This window comes from Marmota marmota, unplaced genomic scaffold (assembly GCF_001458135.2).
Source record: "Marmota marmota marmota unplaced genomic scaffold, marMar, whole genome shotgun sequence".
NCBI lineage: Eukaryota > Metazoa > Chordata > Mammalia > Rodentia > Sciuridae > Marmota > Marmota marmota.
The window spans coordinates 2006998-2032337 of record NW_025999929.1 but is presented as its reverse complement, the minus strand read 5'-3'; the positions used below and the strand labels follow the sequence as shown (position 1 = coordinate 2032337).

Below are 25340 nucleotides of genomic sequence, written 5' to 3'. Positions count from 1 at the left end.
GCTCCTCCCCTCTGGCTGGACGACAAAGCGAGAGAGACTCGGGTGTCTGTGACTCACCCTCCCTACCAGGAGTCCAACTGTTTCTGTCGCCGCTGGTATTGATGAAGTTCTCTCCTCCGCCACTTTCTGATGACATCAGATCTCTGCCATGTTGGTATCCTATGCGAATGGCAGCATTTCGTTCCCTTTGCCGGGTGACCAAAGCAATGGGTGAATCCTGACCAGCCCTCACAGGCCCCGTCTCAGTCCTGTTGCCACTGCCCACGAAGGCTCGGTTGGTATTTACCTCCAGAGTACTCAGCAGGACCCGGACTGAGAAGCAGTTTCCGCGGGCTCCTTAGCCTTGGGTCAGAGCAGTTCCGGGAGCCGGAACTCGGCTCTTCCGTGCTTGGTGCATGCTCTGATAAGAGCAGGCTCCAAGAAGCACTTTCTGCGGGTTATTTAGCACTGAGCCTGAGTAATTTGTCTGCAAGCCGCAAGCGAATGGCAGCCTGAAATTATCTGTTCTATGGCTGAATGAGCTGCGATCATTCGAAAATAGGGATGGTGACGTCAGCTCTCCAAGATGGTGGCCGCTGGCCTCCTCTGTGGTCTGATCGGTGTGGAGAACCGAATTGGACCGCTTCCTTCCCCCATCTCAAACCTAGAATTCAGCACTGAGTATGGTGCTTGCACAGCTGGCAGAAGCCCGCAGAAACTGCAGCGCTGTATCCCTGCGTCGCTATCTCCTCGTTTCCCAGCGCGCACCGCAGACTCTAGCCGTGGGGCGATTTGCCGAACAAGCAGTGTGACCCTCCTTGCGGACAAATCTCTCGTGTTTGAGCCCCCGTAGCCAATCCTCGTGCGATGGAAATCCTTCCTCCAGGTTCCGGAGCACCCCACTTTTGCTGGAAATTCCTAACAAGGTAGCCTTTAGTCGTCCTGACTCGTCATTCTCCCACACAGTGACGCGGCACACGGGGGCAATGCACTCCCCTCGCCACCATCTTCATTGTCGCAGTTCTTTGCAATCTTCACAAATATCCGTGTTAGTCCAAATGATCCTAAGTATATAGCATCCTTCTTCCCAGTTTTCATCGTAAGCTGCAAATATTCTAGGTCAGCAATTTAAAATCAGCACCCAGGATATTTATACTTTTGTTTTTGAATTATATGTACTTGTATAGTTATGTGAAATTTCCTAATATTTAGTTGGCCTTCCATATTTGCAGATTCTGCACCTGAGGTTGGAAAATATTTGAAAAAAATATCTGTCCTATCTGTACAGATGTATAAGCACTACTTACTAACACATTTGCATTGTATTAGGTATTGTAAGTCATCTAAAGATGATTTAAAGTGGACAGGAGGATGATTTTAAATAAGGGACTTGAGCATCCAGGAGTTTTTGTATGGAGCAGGAGTCCTAAAACCAATCTCCTGTGGATACCGAGGAACGACTATACATTTATTCAAGGGAGAAAGTGACCTGGAAGAGGGCTGCTGCACATGACATGCAGGTCACTGGGAGTGCCCCTTCCAGGGCATGAGGGGGATGTGTCTCTTGAGTCCCTGGGAAGCTTCCCCTCTTGAGACCACAGATGGGAAATTGTTTCTGGGCTAGTGCAGGGAATATTGCTGGTGGTGTTTCTTTGGTTTCTTATGCTGATCTATGCATAATTGTGGTCTAGAAAATATTGAGTGAATGATTAACATATAGTTCTCAGTTTTATTTAGCTGCCAAATTTTTAGCACTAGGAAATAACCCAAGCCAACTACCTTGCAGTGGCTTAGGATTTTAGGTTTTAAAGTCAAAACTCATAGCTATAAAAACAGTTGAAAGCTTTTAATGTATTGTATGAATAAAGAATGACTTATGAGATAGAATTTAAATCAGTACACACATTTTTTCCTCTGTCCTCTTGTCTCCTATTATTAAATTTGGGTCTTGGATAAACATTTATAACAATCATCTCTACAGAAGTAGGTAGTTTTAAATAATGTGAATTGGTAACTATTTAAGATCTTTAGTATGATCAATATATATAATATCACTTTTACTCTTCAGTGAAAGTGAAAGCACACCATACTTGAGGGTAGATTTGGGGTAAACAATCAATCTATAGAAAAATGTTTTCCTTTCTTTTCTTTCTTTTTTTTTTGCCAGTAATTTTCTTTTTCTTTTTTTTTATTGGTTGTTCAAAACATTATAAAGCTCTTGACATATCATATTTCATACATTAGATTCAAGTTGGTTATGAACTCCCAATTTTACCCCAAATACAGATTGCAGAATCACATCGGTTACACATCCACATTTTTACCATTAAGACTTCTTATTTAATGGCCTCTGGTCTCAGAGGCTGTGAGGTTCAGGAATGCAGAGTGTGAGTGAATGAGGTGGATGGGAAAGGCAGTGAACAAGCAATTGGTCAGTTCTGTAGAGGTCTTCAGGGCCTGTCTGCACATTTCTCCCTCTACCCCAGGTGTTAGTCACATTGACTTTCTTGCTGACTCTGGGACAGGTCAGCCATGCTTCTGCCTCAGGGCCTTCTGCACTTGGAGGCCTTCAATGGCTTGCTTCTTTCTTTGAGTTTTTTCAGAGGTCACCTTCTTAGTAAGCGGCTCCCTTACTCTCTGTGACTTGCATTCTGTCTGTACCCAGCTCCTTACTCCATAGCACTTTCTTCTACCATACCCCATACATTGTACTTATTCATGTTGTTTAGTGGCCTTCTTCCCCTGCCTGAATCATGAGATCCACAAAGGCAGAAATTTTGTTTTTGCTGTACCTCCTGGAATGGATATCATGCAATGGGGTCTAGAATGGTGATGGCTCATAATAGGTACTCAACTATATTGTTTGAATGAGTGGATGAATAGTTTTCATATAATTACAGAACTTAGAAACTAGCTTCATTTTGTTTTTCTGTTTTAAGCTGTGTTTATCCAAGACCTGAAAATAAAATTTGCTTCCTATTGTGTATTTAAGGAAAAAAGCCCACCATTATGGAGGCCCCTCCCTGGCTCTCATGGCTGTCATAGATAGTTTAAGTAGTGAGGCGATTGCTGTGCACAACCAAGGAACAGAGACAGGCAGAGAAGTCTGGGGGGAGGACACCAGGTGCCATCATCACTTGGGGAAGCTGGTGTGTAAACTAAGTTGATTTTTCACCTGTACAATGTGGGTGTTTATATCGCTAGCATTGCTTGTGTGGTTTATAGACAGAAGAGAATAGTTCAAGAGAAAAAATAAATAGTATGTGAAAGAATGAGGCATGCTTATATTTACCTGTACATTCTCTTGTTATTTAAAAAGTATGGTTGTATTATTTTTGGTTATTTCAGCTATAAAACTTATATTGTAAAATTCAAAAAGTTCAAAAACTGGGCTTTAATGCCAGTACTGAAAATGGCACTTCCTATCTTAATTTTTAAAGAAGTTCCTGTTTATTACTTGTAGATTCTTTTTAGGCCAATGCCCTCTCTGAACATCTGAAATTTTTCCCCCTTAGCACTTGAACAACACTTTTAGAATCTTTCTAAGCAAATTAATAAAACAGCTACAAAAAAAAAAAACTCAAAAAATTATTTAGGAGTAAATCTAAATGAGAGCAACAAATCTCTATAATGAAAATTAAAAAACACTGATGAGGGGCTGGGGATGTGGCTTAAGCAGTAGCACGCTTGCCTGGCATGCACGGTTGCTAGGTTCGATCCTCAGCATCACATAAAAATAAAATAAAGATGTTGTGTCCAGCGAAAACTAAAAAAATAACTATTAAAAAATTCTCTGTCTCTCTCTCTTTAAAAAAAAACACTGATGATATATTCAGGACACAGAGAACTGGAAAAATATCCTGTGTTCATGGATAGGAAAAAATATCAATGTTGTTAAAATAACCATACTCTCCCAAATGTTCTATAGGTTCAATGAAGTTATACAAACAGACAAAACAATCCTAAATTCATATGGAACCACAAAAAACCCAGAGTAGCCAAAGGGATCCTGAGTGGGATAGAGGGTTATGTTGGAAGTATCCTAATACTTGACTTTGAAACATACTGCAAAGCTAAAACAGCTTGGTACTGGCATACAAACAGATACATAAACAAATGGAACAGAACCCAGAAATTAATCTGCATTCATATAGCCAACTGAGATTTTATTGAGGTGCTAAGAACATGCAATGATGCTGGAAAAAATGAATATACATAAATGAAAGACTGAAACTTCTCCCCCTTCCTCTCCCTGAACACAAAAATCAATTCAAAATAGATCAAATATCTAAATGTTAAACCCCAGGTGGGAAGCTGGGAGGGGAATGGACGGTAGTTAAGCAAGGAGCTCTAAAACATGTAGTGGAGGATATATTCTGGTTCTTCTTTATTGCATAGTAGGGTAACTTTTGTTTAATCTATGATACATTTGAAGACATATATACTACATGAAAACATAGGCAATGGTGTAGGCAATGATTTTTCAGTTAGGACCACAAAAGTACAGGCAACAAAAGTGAAAATAAAATAATTTGATTGTATCAAGCTGAGAATCTCCTGTGCAGCAAAGAAAATAATGAACAAAACTGAGAGGCAACCCACAGACTGGGAGAAAATATTTGCAAACCATTCATTCAGTAAAGGGTTAATATCCAGAATACACAAGGAGCTAAAAACAGTCATGAAAACAAAAACCTGAATAATCCAATTTAAAAAATGGACTAAAGAAATAATCAGAAGTTTCTCAAAAGAAGACACACAACAGCCAACAAGTGCATGAAAAAATGCTTAATTTCTGTGATATGTTTAAAATTAACAAGAGCACGAAATTTCCAACACACAAAAGTAATTAATGGTTGAAGAGTTAGAAATGCTTATTATCCTAATTTGATTATGACACATTGTATATATGTATTGAATTACTCCATAAGGATGTACAAATTTTATGTCTCAATAATAAATCATTTTCTATTAGCATCAATTATGAAAGGGGTAATTATAAACACTATAAATAAAACTATAAAATAGCTTATAATTATTCTAATGACCAAATTCTCCCTTTTTAAATTTAAAGAAAATTCTAGTTCTGATAAATGATGTATTTTCAGATATGTATAACTCTGTATTGCGTTCATAAAGAAACTCTGTACATGATGGCATGTTTAATGGACATCACTCCAGCAGCTGCAACTGAAGCCTATTACCTTTAAAACAACTTGAACACCTGTGAATTACTCTATTCTAGTGGACAGTCTATATTGAGGATTAGAAGATCTAGCTCTGCCTCCCAGGTGCAACTTAGATTTATATGGCAGTTATGAACACTAAATTATTTTCTTTTGATCTCTGCTTGAACTTCCAAGTATAGGCTTTGATGGTTTCTTCTCCATTCCCTGCTTCTGTCCTCCACACCCTTCACAGTGATCCTCAGTGTGGTGGATAGCAATGTTCTTGAACATCTTTGTTACCACCTTCAGAAGACTTTATTTGAAAGTTCTTCCCATGTTCACAATAGATCTTTCTGCCTTTAACTTTTACCTCCAGAATAAGGAAAAAGAGTTAGATCTCTCTTCTATTTTACTTTTTCCCAGATATATCAGGAGAGTTACAACATGATAAGAATTATTATGACCTGTTATTCCAAGTTAAATCTTCTTGGGCTTTTCTCCAATCTTCCACAGATGTGATTTTCAGCTCCCCATACTATCCTGGTCCCTATTAATGAATACTGTTCCAGATAGATAAAGCTTTGCTTTTGGTGTGATATGCTGACAGTTCACAAGTCAGGCACAACCTTAAGAGGGTAGAGTGGCTATCCTCCTTCACTTTGGAGACAGTTTCCATCTATGTATAGCCATGATGCCATCAGCTTCATTGAGTAGTTAGTGTCATTTTGAGCCTCAGTTAATTAAAGTCTGTTTTATTTTCCTTTCCTTGCTTGTATACCAATGCACCTACACCATCATAATCCGTGACACTTTTTGTGTTTGTTTTGGGGGTTTGGTGTTTTATTCAGTTTATATAGTAATTATATATTATTATATTTATATATTATTATAATTATATATTATTGCTAATTAACAATGGGACATATAGTGAGGAATGTGTTGTGCAGCAGTTTCCTTGTGTGAATATTAGTGCTCACAAATATGAAGATGGCTACCATATCCTTAGATGTTAAGATCTCACAGGTCCATTGTTGCCTTCAACACTATATTTGATTTCATTATATGTACTAGATGTGGACCTTGGTACCAATAGTTAATATCTGCTTCAGGGGCATTATTTCTCCTTCCAAATTACTAATAACTTATTGTAGCTTTTTATCATTGAAATACCTAAGATATTAATAAAATATTGTGTAGGATGAGGCTTAAGATAGTGCTCCAAGGTGTAGCTCAATGTGCTGCTAGACCTGTGTTGCCTGATATGGCAGCTGTGAACATGTGACTATTCACACTTATATTTTAATTAGTTGAATTCAAAGGAAATTAAAATCTAGTTTCTTAGCTGCACTAGTCACATTTTAAATACCCACCAGCTACATGTGGTTTTTGGACAGCAGCAAATTCTAATTTATAGTGTTATATTGATTTTATCTGATATTGATTTCTTAGCACTCTGAAACATAAAAGAAATAACTTTCTGTATTTCTCCATTTTTATTCCTTTAATTTGACTACAGATTATTAAAGAGACATTTTATTTGAGGGTACCAGGCAGATTTTAATAAAAAAGATAGAATTTAATTTATTTTTTGAAGAATGACTATGATTTTTAAATTGGTGGAATTGTCAATTTCTTGGGAAAATGTGATAATACAGAAAGACATACTACTAAAACTATTATGCAGATTTAATGCAATTCCAATTAGAATCCCAACATCATTCCTTATAGAACTAGAAAAAGCAATCATAAAATTCATCTGGAAAAATAAGAGACCCAGAATAGCCAAAGCAATCCTTAGCAAAAAGAGTAAAGCAGGAGGCATCATAATACCAGACCTTAAATTATACTACAAAGCTATAGTAACAACAACAACAACAATAAACATGGTATTGGCACCAAAACAGACATGTAGACCAATGGTACAAATTAGAAGGTACAAAGACAAACCCATATAAATAGAGTTATCTATTAGACAAAAGTGCCAAAAACATACATTAGAGAAAAGATAGCCTCTTTAACCAATAGTGCTAGGAAAACTGGAAATCCATATGTAGCAAAATGAAATTAAACCTCTCTCTCTTACCCTGCAAAAAAATCAACTCAAAGTGGATCAAAGACTTTGGCACTAGAACAGAGACCCTAAGCCTAATAGAAGAAAAAGTAGGCCCAAATATTCATCGTATTGGCTTAGGACCTGAGTTTCTTAACAAGACTCTTAAAGCACAAGAAGTAAAATTAAGAATCAATGAGTGGAATGGAAACCAAAAAGTCTCTTCTCAGCAAAGTAAGCAATCAGTAATGTGAAGAGAGAGCCTACAGAATGGGAAAAAATCATTACTACAAGCACCTCAGATAGAGCACTAATCTTCAGGATATATAAAGAACTCAAAAAACTTAACACCACAAAACCAAATAATACAATCAATAAATGGGCTAAGAAACTGAAACAGAGACTTCACAGAAGAAGAAATACAGTCAGTCAACATCATGGAAAAATGTTCAACATCTCTAGTAATTAGAGAAATGCAAATAAAAACTACTCTATGATTTCATCTCACTACAGTCAGAATGGCAACTCTCAAGAATATAAGCAATAATAAGTGTTGGGGAAAAAAGTACAGTCATATATTGCTGGTGGGACTTCAAATTGGTACAACCACTATGGAAAGCAGTATGGCGATTCCTTAGAAAACTTGGAATGAAACCACCATTTGACCCAGTATCCCACTCCTTGGTTTATACCCAAAGGACTTAAAATCAGCATACCACAGTGATGTAGCCACATCAATATTTTCTAGCAGTTCAATTCACAATAGCTCAACTATGGAACCAACCTGGATGCTCTTCAACAGATGAATGGATAAAAAAAAAGTGATACATATACACAAGGGAATCTTACTCAGCCTTAAAGAAAAATGAAATTATCGCATTTATAGGTAAATGGGTGGAACTAGAGAATACCATGCTAAGTGAAATCAGCCAGTACCCAAAACCCCAAAAGCTGAATATTTGGTAAGCACATACTGATCCATAGTGGGAGTGGTGTTGGTGATAGGGAAGAATGAAGGAACTTTAGATTGTATAAAGGGGAGTGAGGGGAAGAACCATAGAACGACACACATGATTACCCTATATGTAAGTATGATTACACTACTGGTGTGATTTACACCATGTTCAGCCAGAAGAATAATATGTTGTATTCCATTTGTGTGCAATGTGTCAAAATTCACTCTACTGTCATGTATAACAATTTGTAACAAATTAAAAGAAAATAGGAGGGAGACTGGTAGAATAGAAGAAGGGGGGGATTAGGGGAGGGAGGGGAAGGATAGGGGAGGTACTGAGGAATGAAACTGATCAAATTATACTATTTTATTTTGTGCATGTATGAATATATTATAACCAATCCCACTGTTATGTATAATTTTAATGTGCCAATAAAAATGAAAAAATATGAATAAATAGTGAGGTACATTAGTGTATAATAAATAAATTAAATAATTGCAAAAAAAAAGATATGAGTAGTTCAGTATTCCCAGGGATTAAGATGTGTGAGGTTTAATAGTTAGATTTATATCTGGAAAAGAAAATTGGAGATGTGATTACGTTTTATTTTAAAAAATGAATGTAACTGATTGTAAGTATGAATTGGAGGAAGAGAAAGTTTATCCATTCATTCAGCACTTACTTATTGGGCTTCTGCTCTGTCCTGGCACTGAACTGTGTATAGAATATACCCTCATGGCGTCTTTCCTTGGAAGGGCTGAGCAATCAGTTGGGGAGACACAGAAGGACCTCACTGCAATTTGTGTGCTATGGTTGAGATAGGGATAGTGATGATGTCTGTAGGAAACAAGGTCACTGATCTGGGAAGGTATCCAGTGAGTAATTTTAGTTGTTTATCTCTGAAGTAGAAGTTTGATAAAGATCATTTAACATCTGGAGTTATTTCCCTTTATTTGTGGTTTTGTAAGCACCTGAACTGTTTCTAATGGGCAGTCAGGGTTGAAATTCACTAGTCCTCTGTGTAGAATTTCATAATAAATAATAGGTGACTTATTTTGTCACCTCTGACATGGAATGTTCCCTTTTTTTTCACCAATCTGAGTCTGATATAATAAAGAGTTAAGACCTTTGTTATAGGAACATTTCAAGTAATGAAATGACAGAATCCAAGAAAAGCATAATGTACAATAGCTAGTAGAAAGAACTCTGAAATCAAGTTTGAGCAATTTTTTTTTAACCTTTGTGGACTACAGTTTCTTCATCTGATTTATGGAAAACATGTGTATCTATTTTGTAGGACTTTGTGAGAACTAAATGAGTTAATACAGTAGTCTCCCTTTATCCAAGGAGTAGCATACATTCATTGCAAGACTCCCAGCAAATTTCTGAAATGGCACATAGTATCAAACACCATATATGCTATGTTTATTCTTATGCATACATACCGATGATAAAGTTTAATTTATTAATTAGGTAGGTACAGGTTGTGATTAATGATAATAACTAATAAGAAAATAGAATAAATAGAACAATATACTAGAATAAAAGATATGTGAATATTTCTATAAATATCATACTGTATTCACCCTTCTTCTTGTGATGATGTGAAATGATACAGTGGCTTCATGATGAGAAATGAGATGAATGACATAGGCCTTGTCATGTAGCAATAAGCTACTACGTAAATGCTCCCAAAACACAAGTACTATTACACCCTGTGGATAGATCTGATAACTGAGATGGCTGGCTACTAAGTGACTGAAGAGTTCGTAGCCGATATAGTGCAGATACACTAGACAAAGGGATGATTCACATCCCCAGGATGGACAGAGAGGAATGGCATGAGATTTTATCATGTTACTCAGAGCAGTGTGCAATTTCAAACTTATGAATTGTTTCTTGTTGAAATTTTGGATATAATATTTTTGGACCTTAGTTGACCATTGGTAAGTGAAACTGCAGACAAGGGGGAATTACTGTTTACATACCTTATTTACTTGATTTAAAAATGTACATATTACTTGCTTTATAATCAGAAGGTGACATACAAGTAATAGAGTATTCTCTTTCACTTGGCAAGGCTTTTTTCTTTCTGTGTGATACATGAAATAAGGGTTTATCTTATAATTAGTACTGTCATTAAATTTATTTATTGCATGAATTCCAAATGCTTAATTTTGATTTGTTTTAGTAAAGTAAAATGCCTTAGTTGCCTCTTTAAATATAATACTTATGATAATGATTAAGTTTAAAACAACTATTGGGTGTTTTCTGTGTGTTAGGCAGTGTGCAGATAAAAGCATTTAATTTTCATAATGGAATAATAATGGGTATTTTTTTAGATGGTTCTGAGGAATCTAGAAAAATCTCAAACTAAGATTCAAATACATTTGATTTCAAAATCCAGGTTGTTAACCACTATTTTATACTGAATATTCTGATATTTAACCCACAGATATACATAAAATGCACAGAGTGGGCTTATTCTTTTAAAATAAAATAGCAAGGAATATATAAACAGAGGGAAATACCAATTAATGTTGCCACTCCATCAATAACTCTATCAACATGTTACCATGTGATACTGCCTCTAAGTTGAGGGAAGAATGGTTGAGAAAGAGAGAAAATAATTTGACATCTCAAGGTGAGATCTGGACAGTGCAAATGCCAGAGACATCACACCCAGAGGTGACAGCACACAGGAAGGCTGTGACTGTTATACTATAAACAGTGGGCCACGTGACAGGTGATCAACTTTATCATTGGACATGCAGAGGTGGGGTTTTCTTTGTTATTTATCTCGCTTGGGATTTGCTGACCTCTATGAATATGATAAATTAGTAATTTTAATTTACTGAGAAAATTAATTTCTTCTTCCCATTCTTTTTTTTCTTTTCTCCTAGAACACAGTTAAAGGAATGCTTTAATATTATTCATCAAGTAGCTAAGATTTCACCATTTTGATCAGTATTTTTTTTCTCCATTCCTCAGATCCTTTCATTTCTATTACTCTATCTTTGATTTTCTTGACATTTTCTCTGTCATCAGCGATCTGCTACTAAGCCCTCTTGCTGCTGCACAAAACCCATTTTATTTCAATATGATGTTTTTCAAGTTCTAGAATTTTTATCTGGTTATTTCTTATGATGTGTTATTTCTATTATAATATTTCCTTTCAATCATCATGAGCATATTTCCCTGATCCAAGTTTCAGTCACTGCTTGAAAATCCTTCTGTGGGTAGTGGCTTTATCCTCCAACTTTCTTTTCTTGTGTAGATGCCACCTCACTTCCAGCAGCCTCTGCCTCCCATCTCCCATCTCTTGAGACCCAACACCATGTCTTCAATTGAGATATATGTGTTCAGATGGAGAGATATTTGAAATTAATGTAGAAATTGCCAAACCATTTGACAGTGAAGACCCTGCTGGAAGATTTGGAAATGGATGGTGAAGGAGACAATGATGCAGTTCTTCTACCAAATGGTAACAGAGCAATATTAAAGAGACCATTCAGCAGGGCACCCACCACAGGGATGAACCTCCTCCTCCTCCTAAGGATAATGAGAACAAAGAAAAATGAACAGACAGTGTCCCTGTTTGGGACCAAGCATTCCTGAAAGTTGACCAAGAAATGCTTTTTGTACTTATTCTGACTGTAAGCTACTTAGATATCAAAGGTTTCCTTGATGTTATAGGCAAGCCTGTTGACAGTATGATCAAGGAAGGGGAAAACTCCTAAGGAGGTTCATAAGACCTTCAATATGAAAAAGGACTTTGCTGCAGAGGAGGAAGCTCAGGTGAACAAAGGAATCCAGAGTGTGAGAGATATGAAATGCTGTGCTGATGCTTCAGCAATGTAAGGACTGCTATAAATACTAGTTGATGGTGCTGTTTATCCTTGTTGATATTATTAGACAAGCAGTAGACAAATGCAGCAGCAAATCAATTCTTTTAACATAATGCTGTCATCACTGTGTGTGTAGTATAATCTGTCTATGCAGATTCCAAACCTAGGCTGACTTTCTGCTAGTATGATTAAAGTTTCTTTTTTTTTTTTTTTTTGTTCTGAATAAAAACCAGACTGTGTGTTCTCTACAAAGTAGCATTTTATGTTTTCCCTCTGCTTGTAGAGATTTCTGGCTATTTTATTGTTTAGTTAATTTTACTGACCCTTTAAATGTTGGCATTGTAAACAGAACAATATGCAAAAAGTTTTCTGAAATAAAACTTTTAAAAAGGAAAAGAAAATCTTTGATAATTTCAACATCTGGACCATGTCAGAGTTAGTCTTGTTGATTGTCGTATTTTTTGAGACTGAATCTTGTCTTCTAGATTTTGTTAAATTCTTCCCAAAAGTGTTGATGGATTTGCTTTTGTTTTTGCAAAAGTTAGTTTGGATGACTTAAACTACAAATTCATCCTCCTGGACACTTACATCATCATTCAGTTCTTTCACCTTAGCCTGGTTTATAGATCAGCCAGAGATTTGATTGGAGTTCATATACAGAACTTAGGCTGCATCTTCCCTCTTTCCTTTCACTGGCAATTTTTGTAATTGACATCACGCTCTACCATCTGTACATGCCCTATACGTTGTCCATTAGTTCTTTCAGCCAATAAGCCTGTAGGTTTTCTACTGGAGACTGTGGTACATGTGGGAGGCTGCAAATTCATAAAAATAGGAAACTCACCTACAGTTTAATTTCCCAATGTTTACTTGATTTATTTACTTGATAATGCTAACCCAGTTACCAATGCATATTCATTAATAGAAATATTTTATCTTGAGATATTCTGTGATTATTTATAGTTCTAATATTAAGTTTTTGTTTGATAAATTGAACCTGAAAATATTTTTCTCAATGTGTTTAATTTCACACTTCTTAAAATTATATGCTGTGAAATTTTAATCTATTGAATAAATTCATTAGGAATGTGTACTGAATTTTACTGTATAATAGTTGCAGATTTTATGCCCTTTTTTCCTGCAAAAAAGTGGGATGCAATCATTATGTGAAGCTTTTTTTTTTCCTTTTTTAAGTTGTGTGGGTATGACTTAAAAATCATTTGTTACTAAACTGGTTTTGATGCAAGATGAGATTGCACAGAATATTGTAAATATACATTACTGCAGTGGCACAATTATGTGGTGAAATATAGTATTTTATTCTTCTATTATTTCCTGAAATTTGAAATATTTTGATTACAAATATTTGGTAGGCTAACTATGAAAACGTAATTAGTGAGGATGTGAAGATAATTTGAATTTTTAGTATTTTCATACTTATGAATGTGTTTAAAAACTCAGAGAAGCCTAGCAGTTTCTTGTGAAATGACTCCAGCTGGCCTGCATTGTGTGTGTGTGCATTTTTGCTTTCCTCATGTCTAATTATACTTATTTCCATGTATTGTTTCTTAATTCTTTGTACTTGTGCTTTGTCATGACCAGACATAGAAACTATATTTTTGAATAGAATCTTTGTAAAATGATCATTTTTAAGTATAATAGAATGGTTACATATTTTTATAACATTTAAAATTTAAATTTCTTAATATTTTAGATTATCATGTAATATGGATGTTTAGCAATGTTTTGGAAAAAGGTAAATATCTTTTCTCTTATAAAGATAATTCAGTTTCGGAAATAAACAATTCTTCAATCTCTTCTCAGTTAAAGCAAGGGATTTTAAAAAAATCAAGAAATGTTATAAAAGAATTTATCAGCTACTCAGAGCAGAAAACTCAACCTAAAGTGCCCTAAACAATAAAAATACATAGGCTTGTTTAGCAGAAACCCTGGACACAGGAACAGGTTAACAGTGTTAGTGTAAGCTCCTTCTATCATTTCAGCTTGAAAAACTGTATTGGCTTTTTTCAGGGGCTATTCCCCTCATTGTCACAGAATGGTTGCAACAACTTCAGACATCCAGGTTTTCTTTCATGAACATCACTTTACTCAAGGTGATAGCCTTTTCCTGAAGTTTTCTCTTCTTTTCACCAGAAAATTAGAAGTATCATATTTAGCTTGCAGCAGTAATTATTTACCTTTTCGTCTGTGTAGACCATGTGGTTTCTGACCACCTGGGAGACTGAATACCAGAACAAAATTAGGATTCTTACTGCTATTGAGAAAGGAATGAAGACAATAGACTGTGGTTCTTACACTCAGATGTTAGACTATGAAGATTTTTCAGTTTCTTGGAGGAACCATATTTTCTTTTGCTTCTAAGACCTTGTCTTTGCTGTGTAGAGGCAGGACCCCTCTTTACACAGTTGTTATCTCCTTACCCTTTAATTTTTAGTTTAGATACAACTGCTTTTGTAAAGCCTTCCTAAATATAAGAAGAAAATGGTAGTAAAAACGTACTGCCAGGGCTGGGTTGTGGCTTAGCAGTAGAGCGCTCACCTCACATGTGCGAGACCCTGGGTTCAATCCTCAGCACCACATAAAAATAAATAAGTGAAATAAAGGTATTGTGTCCAAGTACAACTAAAAATAAATAAATATTAAAAAAACATACTGCCATAGGTAGAAGATACTTTGTAATTAATGGTAAAGGTTTGCAGGGAGGGAACAATTCTAAATATTTCTTAACAGGCTAGCCTCAAACTATAATGCAGTAGAAGTTGGCTGAACTAGAAGGCGAAGTTGACAAACTACAACCAGTCAGAGATTTTAGCCCATTTTTCTTACTAACTTCTAGTCACAGAAGAAAAAAATAGAAGATATGGAAGAATTGAGTAACCTGACCAACTCAGGTGAGCAGATCCATCATTGGGCTCAGCATGGCCTTATAGCCTTAGGCTTATACTTACTCTTCCAGAGAACATGAAAATAAGGAACACACCTCAACTTATTTTTTAAAAAGTATAACTTTGATAGTAGAAATTGACAAGAATATTAAGAGAAAGGATATTATAGGGTTAAACTTTTGTAAACAAACAAACTTGTAATCCCAAGCCAAGTGAGGTTATTCCAAGAATACAAGGGTGCCTTCAAATTTGTTAGTATATTTCACAGTATTATTTAAATCATGGAGAAAATGATGATTCTCTTACCTGAAGCAGAAAATTATTTAGTAATAAGGAAACTTCCAAAAGGTAGTTTCTTACTGCTGCTGTCACAAATTATCACAAACTTTGTGACTTAAAAAGGAAATATATTGTCCTATGGTTCTGGACACCAGAAGTCCAAAAAAAAAAAAAAAGGGTGTCCATGGGCTAAAACTGAGGTCTGTTCATGGCTATGTTCCTTCCGGAGGTTCCATGGCAGAATTCATTTCCTTGCCTTTTACAGCTTTAGGAGGCTGCCTGCATCCCACCTTTCCAACCTCTGCTTCTGTCAATATAGCATCTTTCTGACTATGATTATCTTTCATCATTTTCTGTTAAAGGACCCTACTAGTTACCATGGGGCCACCCAGATAATCCAGGACAATGTTAGTAGCTCAAAAATTCTTAACTTAATCTCCCACCCCAAAGTACTTTTTGTTATTTTTAAAGTATAACAAATGCACAGTTCTGGAGGATTAGGACATGGACATATTTGGAGAGCCATTAATCTGTATCACAGTGCAGCTAAAAGGGTTTACAAAGAACCTTATGCATACTGGTGAAAATTCTTGGGAATGAGGCAAGGTTGCTCACTAGCACCTTATTGGTATTGTCAGGAGGACATAACCAGTGCAGTTAGACAAATCGTTAAACAAATGAACAAATAAATTGTAATATTGGAAAGGCAGGAATATCTTCTTATTTGCAGATAAACATGTTTGCAAACAAAGAAAATTCCAAAAGAAATCAAAGATAAGTTACTATAACTAATAAGTAACTTTAGGAATTAGTCTAGGCTCCCATTTAAAAAAATACCATAAACTGAGAGAAATAAACGAGAAATTTAATGTCATACAATTGTGGGGGTTAGAAATTGCAAGATCATGGTAGGTTGAATTCCTAGTGAGGGTTCTCATCCTGGCTTGCCTTCTCACTGTGACTTCATGTGGCAGGATGTGGGGAGAGAGAGAGCAAGCTCTCTGATGTACCTTCTTCTTAGGGCACAATTCCCATCGTGAGTCAACCCTCCCACCCATGCTTATGTAACCTTACTTTTTCTCCTATCAGCCCCATCTCTAGTAACTATCATATTGATATGTGGGTGGTGAAATGGGCATAGTTGTCCACTCTTTAGTGGAAGTGTTGCTGGATACAGAATCACTCCAGTGAATAAAATCAGTTGTATTTCTATTTAGCAGCAACAAGCAGAAAACAAAATTTAAAAAGGATATTGTTTACAGCAGCAGTAAAATGTCAAATAAATGTACTGAAAAACAAGATCACACCAGGAAAAAATATGATTGAGAGGAACTAAAAAAGGCCTAAACAAAAGGAGTAATGAAATGGAAGTGGTAGGAAGATTCACTAACATTAGAATGTAGACTCTTCCCTATTCATTATAGCTTTGTAAGCATTCTCCAGCAGATTTATGTGTGGGTATGTAAACTGATTACAAAATTTATATGAATATGCAAAGGAATAATAATTGCCAATAAACTCTTGAAGGAAAATGTGGCATGGTGGGAGGAATTGATTATTAACATTTATTTTAAATCATGCTAATTAAAACAGTGAGCCTTTGGCCTGAGAGTGACAAACAGACCAGTGGAACAAAGTGTGAAGGACATTGTGTAGTGCCTTGGGGAACTCATCTTCTCCAATTGGTGCTGACAATTGCCTGGCTCTAGGGAAATCTGTCGCACATCATACATAGCAGTTCTACATGGGTTATAGATGTAAATGTGAAAGGGAAAATAGTTAATCTTCTAGAACACGGTTTAGCAGAGTGTTTTCTTATCTCCAAAGTAGGGAAAGGTTTCTAATGGGGGACATCCATAGCTTAACCAGATCTGATGTTTGAATGAGTTCTCTGCTGTTGGCCAGCGGAGACTATTAGCAGATGAGAGTGTGTAAACTGAAGGATGATCGCTTTCTTCTTGGATACTGTTTTTAAGGGTGTTTGTGCCATACACAAGTACTGTTGGTCAGTGTGAGCTCAGGGTATAAGCAGTGAGGAAGCATTGATATTTCTTCTCTAAAAAGTGTCCGAAATGAAAGTTATCCTACCTTGATACCCCGATTTTCTAACACTAAATGTAGTTTGTCCATGGAATTTTCTTGATAGGATGACAGAGCATGTTAAAAAATTTAATATGTATAATCTCAAGCAAATTTATTCTTTAAAAAATCTGTGAATGATTTGAATATATTTCAGTTTTAAAAAATCATGTCCCATGACTGGCTATTTTAGAGGAACTCCACGATAAATTTGGTTTACACAAATTTACTATAAGACCATGTCCCTCTGTGACCACAGTAATCACACCTCTTCTCACTCCTCCAGTTCATTATTTGGTAATGTTATATTGGTGAATCCAGTTTTCAAGAATAGTGCCAAACTATTTTATGTACTCAAAACTCTTAATATAACTTGGACTGTGCAAGACCATCTAAAGAGAATTGCCAGAAAATTTGTGTTTTAATGGGTTATATCAAATGTCACTTGCAATAAGACTATAATCTAGGGTGTGAATTGGGTATTGGTTTAGTGTATATTCAGGCTGCTTCTGATTTTTTAGTATCTGGAATTTTTCCAAACAAAATAGTGAAATTTGTGTTCAATATAGTCAGAATTTTTAGTGATTCCTTTGTGTGTGAGAGCGTGCTTGCATGCAGCACACATTCGTGAGTATATGTAAGTAGAAAAATATTTTTACTTGAATATTAAAACTAATTCCTCAAACCACCATTTAATGCAAGGATTATGATGGATTTGAGGGATATTTTTAGTCTTGTGATCACTACCCATATTTCCTTATCACTCTTCTCCCAACAAGTATGAAAAATGTGTTGGAAAATAAGCAGGCTACTGTTGTTTTATTCAAATAACATATAAATCCTCTTTGATTAAGTTTTCTTTTTAAAAATCATGAGCCCATAAAAACTAGACAAAGTAATAAATGTATGTGATTCAAATGCTTAAGCTGCCAAATTTGTTTAAGTATAATTTTTATTTTGATCTTCATATGAACAGATCATCATGCAAATAGTCATTAATCAAAACCTAAAATATAATACATTTACAAATTACTGTCTTAATTATCATTGGCAAATCCCTCATCTACATTTTTTTTAATTTGCACATCAATTTTTAGAGGCCAAGTTAATTTTCAAGTTTCATATTTGACAGCTTAAGCATTTGCATAGAAATATATAAACAATAGAATTAATGAATGTAAAAAATGATTATTGATTGGCAATATCATCAAGAAAAAGAGAACAATTGAATACCCAAAAATATCAGAAATGAGAAATGAAATAAATTTCAGAGAGAATTTATCTTTTAGAATGGGATCTTATTTAATTGTAAGAATTTTAATTGTTAGACTATGGAAGAATTACTGAAATGAATTTTACAGGAAAATATAAATTATTAAAATTGATTCAAGAAGATCTAAATACACTAGTGACTACAGAAGTAATAATTGTGTATGTGTGGAGGGACCTCCTGGAAGACTCCTTTTCTAGATGATTTTATAAGCTTTTAATGAATGGATGGTTTCTAATGAAATTGTGCTGTTAGCAAAGTCTGGGGAGGAAAAAAGCATAAACAAGAAAAAAATTTCCAAAGTCAAATATTTTTAAAATTCTGTCAGAAATCATATTTAAACATAGAACACTTGACATGTTCCCATTAAAAATGGCCTTCCCAGGGGTGAGGATATAGCTTAGTGGCAGAATGCTTACCCAGCATACTTTTAGACTCAGGGTTCAATACCCAGTACTGGAAAATACCCTAAAATTTTCTAATAGCCATGTTAAAAACGTTTATTAGAAAGCAAGTAAGATTAAGCTTAATGGTGTATTTGTTTATTCCCCAAAATCCAAAATATTATTTTACATATGCAATAGCCACATTACAAATATTCTTTGGTACCTATGATGGGCCACTGCTATTTTAGACTGCCCAAGTGCTAGGTTTTGGATATGATGCTTCACCATCCATTCTTTCTACATCTCTTTGGGGCTCCCAGTGCCCTGGCATGTATTTTTTATAGCTCCATCCAGCTTACCAAGGTGCCAAGACTACTGACATAAACTGACAAAAGGAACTAAGGTTTGATGAGGTATACTTGGCTGCTTTTTCTATGCAATTGCTTGGATCAAATGAAGATTTATATGGCATAGAACAGATATTTTGGACAGTAGTGCAGCCTTTCTTTTTTTTTGCAATTGGTTTATGATTTATTAAATACTAGTTAACAAATAAGCCTTGCTGTGGAAATATAATACATCAAATACGGAATTTTTTTCCACTGGGGCATAAAGTTATAGTGAATCTATATAGAAGTCATTAAATGATGACATTACACATAGAATACAAATCTCATTATTATAACTGTGGCTGAACAATGATTAAAATAAAAAACACTAATATCAAATCTTTTTTATTAGTTGTTCAAAACATTACATAGCTCTTGACATATCATATTTCATACATTTGATTCAAGTGAGTTATTAACTCCCATTCCCCCCCCCCCAGTATACCAGATTGCCAGAATCACATTGGCTACACATTCCACGTTTTACATACTGNGTCAAACAACAACAAGTGCTGGCGAGGATGTGGGGAAAAGGGTACACTTGTTCATTGCTGGTGGGACTGCAAATTGGTGCAGCCAATGTGGAAAGCAGTATGGAGATTCCTTGGAAAGCTGGGAATGGAACCACCATTTGACCCAGCTATTGCCCTTCTTGGACTATTCCCTAAAGACCTTAAAAGAGCGTACTATAGGGATACTGCTACATCGATGTTCATAGCAGCACAATTCACAATAGCTAGACTGTGGAACCAACCTAGATGCCCTTCAATAGATGAATGGATAAAAAAAAAATGTGGCATTTATACACAATGGAGTACTACTCAGCACTAAAAAAATGACAAAATCATGGCATTTGCAGGGAAATGGATGGCACTAGAGCAGATTATGCTAAGTGAAGCTAGCCAATCCCTAAAAAATAAATGCCAAATGTCATCTTTGATATAAGGAGAGCAACTAAGAACAGAGCAGGGAGGAAGAGCAGGAGAAGAAGATTAACATTAAACAGGGATGAGAGTTGGGAGGGAAAGGGAGAGAGAAGGGAAATTGCATGTAAATGGAAGGAGACCCTCATCGTTATACAAAATTACATGTAAGAGCAGCCTTTCATTTAACAGTGAGAATGTCCAAATCGTGAAGCCAGGTAAGCGAGTTCCAAGGAGGGTGGCGGTTCCTGGGGCAGCTTCCTTGGACTAACATATTGAGTGCCAGCAGTAAACTTGAGCTTGTTGCTGTTAAGTCTTCTAGGTCACTTGACTCATGGCATTTATCAAATCCCCACAAAATGCTAAAAACCTCAACTATAGCTGTAATCCTGTGTTTACTAGTACTTTAGTGAACCAAGGAAAGGTGCACAAAGTGTCACATTGGTGTTTGATTTAACAAGAGAAAGGCTAAGTTTTGGGAGGTCTTTGTGAGTAAAACCATACTTTGTACAGTGTTATAATGTAAGGCAAAGAAAGCAAGTGAAATAAGTAATGACTTTTGTCACTAGGCTTTTTAGTTACCATTGGCTGTATTACAAATACTAAATTCCTAATGTTTATTATTTGTTTTTTGTTTTTTTTTTTTTTTTGAAAATGATGAGGGATTTGAATCTCATAGCCTAGTCCTTCTCAAATTATGATCTGAAGATGACCTACATCAGAATCATCTGGGGTCCATATTCAAAGTTATGTTCCTGTGGTCTTGGCAAAACTTTTGAACTTAGAATTTTCTGTCAATTGATGAGGCCTATAAATCTGTTTTGGAATAATTTTCTCATGTAATTAATGCTATAAGCTGTAGAGTACAAATTATAAAGCAACTCTGGCTAGAGTTGGAGAATAGATAGTGTAGGGGGATCAAGAATGCAGTGCCGGTAGATTAGTAGGAAGAAGTGGATTAAAAATTGGGTAAGGGTAGAACAGATAGAACCCAATGATGTGTTGGTCAGCTTTTGGGCATAAAAAGGAAGAAAGAAATCTGAGATATTTTCTTACCCATTATGGATAATTTGTTACATTTTTTCCTTTTCGGTAAGTATGAAATATTTTGAAATATTTACCTTTCAAGGCAATGATTTTTTAAGTTAGTTTTAATAGATAGGAACTCACAAACATAAGTTCATGTAGCATTCAAAAAGTTAACTTCCTTTACTACCTTTTCTAAAATTATAAGACCTTCTATTGTGACTTTCCACTGTTCGGTTATCTCCTTTAGGGGTAAAAAAAGTCTCTCAGGATGTTTGACCCAAATTCCATTAATATGCTTTCCTTGAGAGGGGTGGGCCTTAGACAGTACATGTGTATGTGCCATGTGGGAAAATGACTATATTTATGGAAGATATCATTGCCTGTGCTTTTGGACCTCTTTAAAAGGTATTCTTTTCTTCATTTCTGCCACACTGCTAATTGTAGCATGCTTTCTACCACTCTTACCTGAAACTTCTCTAATAATTTCCAAAAAATTTGTCTATTTTTACAAAGTCACATTAAGGTGTTTAAAACAAATTGATGTTTTAAAAATATATCACAGTATGTTTAACAGATTCGCTTCAGAACTGCTGTACTTCTGACCCCAGTCCCTGTCTCTCCCGGCTCCCCGTTTGTCCTTCAGGCCCAAGAGTGGGAGAGTAAGGACCAGGGACTGGATCAAGTGTCAGTAGTGTATTTTAGTGGTTGAAACTCTTCAATGGTTTGTTTTCTTTAAGCACAGTCAAAATGGCCTTGGTGTCAATATGGCTCTGTAAAAATGTCTCAGGAAAAATAGTTTAATTAAATGGTCTGAGATGAGATAAATGTAATTGGTACGGTTATTGTTACTTGTAGTCCATTAGTTAACATACCTTTCTCCGGGCAACTGAAATAGTCACATTCACTTGCATTTCATTTTCTTCATTATGTTTTTGTTTTGTTTTCCCTACATCCTGTAGCAGTATTTTAAACATTCATTTCTCTAATATTTTTTCACCTTTTGCATCAGGTTTTGCAGTTGTCAGAACTGTTTTTGTATACAGGCACATAAACATATATACATTTTTTATAAATGAGTGCATGCATTTCTTCATGGTATAATACCCTTTTGAGCATTTGTCTTGAAAATCACAGAGCAAGAATCCTGCAAGTAAATTTGCCTCCAAGGGGAAGACAAAGTAATAAGACTTGTCATTCATTTCAAAGTTCATGACTATAGCCCCTATAACAAAAGACAGATTAAAAAGAAAAACTTTTTTTTTATAAAAGTTTTATGTGATATTGGTGCCTTAGGAAATGAAGACTTAAAGAAAGAGGGAAGCCTTTGTATTCGTATGCTCTGTTTTATGAAGAAGGAAAGGATTATGGAGCAGTATGATGATGGAGAAATGTGATTGGAGGACAACAGCTATTATCATTTGATTGTAGTTTGGTAGTAAGCTATGATGCAGAGCTCAGCAAGCCCTGAACAGATTCTTCTTTGTGTTGTTGTGTCATCAGACATAAGGTCATTACTGTCCTCTGGATATGGGAACAGCACTTCTGGAAAGAGAGTTTTATGACCTGTTTCAGGGAATAAGGGGAGAGGGACCTTCGTGTTTCTGCTGTTTTCTCAAATGCCAAGGTGGCATTTTGGTGTAGTATATACTCAACCCCATCAATTCCTACTGCCCTTAGTTCAACTCAAACAGAGTTCTCTACAGCTCTTACTAGCTGATATATTTTGTTTTAAAAGTTAATGCACATCTCTGCTAGAAAAGAACATATAAATAGTGCATATGAAGATAATATTGATGTTTGCTAAAAAGAGCAATCATTTCTGATAGCAAGTAAGCCAGGTAGATCATACAACTCTTTCCTCATATGTGTAACCAGGAAACCACCTCTAATTTTACACATTCATTGATTTTGTCTTTAAATAGCATGCTTATAAAATTATATTTCCTTAAACAGGATTTCAGCCAGCGTATAGTGATCAATGCTAATAAATGTTCATGTTGGCCCAATCTTGATATTGAGGCATGTCTTCAGTCCTTCAGACAGTGAATGTGGTGGCATACCTGTCCTCATCTACATCCCACCTTTGCAGAGGGGTAGTGTGGTTGAGTTTGCTCTGACAGGTACTAAGGAGCTGTCTCAGTCTGTTTCATGCTGCTATAACAGAAAACCACAGACTGGGTAAATTATAGATAGTAGATGTGTATCCAGCTCATATTTCTGGAGGCTTGGAAGTCCAAGATCTAGAGGCTGCATCTGGAGGGCCTTCTTGCTGCATTGTTTCAAGGCAATGGGTATCATTTGGTTCAGAGAGTGCTTGATTTTGTAACAAAGCCACTTCCTCCATGACTAACCCACTCCTGTGACAAGGACATGAATCTATTAATCTGTTCCATTAAGCCATTCTGAGGGTGAGGCACTCATGATCTGATCACCCCTTAAATGTTTCACCTCACAATACCATCACAATGGCAAATTTCAACATGAGTTTTAGAGGGGATATTCAAACCATACCTAGCAGGAGCCCCTGGGCTCAGAGAAAGTATATTAATAGAATCCAAGCTCTTTTGTCACAAATTTGAATGAGGACCACATTTTTGTTTGTTTCTTTTTTTAAGAGAGAGAGAGAGAGAGAGAGAGAGAGAGAGTTTAATATTTATTTTTAGTTTTTCGGCGGACACAACATCTTTGTTTGTATGTGGTGCTGAGGATCGAACCCGGGCTGCATGCATGCCAGGCGAGCGCGCTACCACTTGAGCCATATCCCCAGCCCGAGGACCACATTTTTGAAGGAAAGCATCTGTGAGGGCTAGTGCAGAATCAAATTGCCTGGACCCTCTGGCTTTATATTAGCAACAGTGTATCTAGAGGTTCATACTAGTTGAAACCCCAAATTATGTCTGTGTTTTTAAACTTAAAGTTTCATTCTGTTAGTAAACATGGGAGAAAAATTTATGCCCACGTGACTCAGCAGTCACTGGTTGGATCATTTTTCAGGAAGTGTTTTCTTTAATGCTCTATTTCTAGTAGGAGTTTGAATTGGGAAAAAAAATACTTTAGAGAAAAATTTCTTGAAGAGGTGGTTTCTTGAAGATTAAAAAAAAATATTTGTTTTTCTGTATGAACAGGATATAGCTTTGGCATATCAGAGAATTGGTATTACTGCTAGTTGAAAGAACACTGAAACATGCAGGCCCAGCAGAGATTGGGGACCTGAAGTGAATGCCAACAAGGAATATGTGAAAACTCAGGCTCCTCCAGACAGGCCTGCATTCATTCCTGAGAGCTGGCCTCTTGTCAGCCTTTCCAGCTTTTGCCAGTACAGCTTGCTTATCAAAGCACTTTATCGGTGGGGAAGGGATGTGGGTTAACCACTTCACTTAGCTTTAGCTTCCCAGCTCACAATCTGTCAGCAAACAGCTGCTTTTCAACATGTACGCCCTGTCCCGTGCAGCTGATGCCGTGCTGGGGACAAAGCCAGCTTTGTGTCAGGAAGGGGGCAGGAGGGGGCTGATCTTCAATGGAAAGTGGCCCAGCCCAACTTCAAGCTTTAATTTATATGGGTTCTTTGGTGAGCTAGTTCCCCCCCCTCCTTTTATTTCAAGGTTCAAGGTTAACTTTAAAAGTGTGGCTTACCAAGGTAGGTACACTACAGATATATTGTGGCAAGGAGTTACTCAAATATTTATTTTTGTAAGCCATTATTGTACTGCCTATGATAGTTTCTTTTCTTCCACTTCTTCCTTTTTATTTCATTCCTCTGCTCTCTTGCCTTCATTTGTTGTTATCTTTCTGTCTTCCTTTCAGGAAACTTCAGAAATGATGTGCAAGTTACCCACAACTTCTAGATATCATTGGTTAAGGAAAGCCCAAATTTAGTGTTTGTAAACACTAGAGTGCAGCAGAACCAAATGCCAATCAATCAGTCTCACTGATTCACAAAATCCAGGCACTTTATGTTACATTCCTACTTTATTTGTAGAATTTTTCAAAAACAAAACAAAATAATAACTACACACACATATAGTATATATATATATATATATATATATATATATATATATATATATACTATATATAT

At 36.0% G+C, this 25340-nt stretch overlaps 1 protein-coding gene and 1 pseudogene across 1 annotated transcript in view; both read left to right on the top strand.

Annotated features, from left to right (window-relative positions):
- The window catches only part of Gmds (GDP-mannose 4,6-dehydratase), a 624102-nt gene that overhangs the window by 173129 nt on the left and 425633 nt on the right, over window positions 1–25340 (top strand). The gene's annotated exons all lie outside the window — the stretch shown is intronic.
- Window positions 10722–15346, top strand: LOC107159528 (annotated as a pseudogene).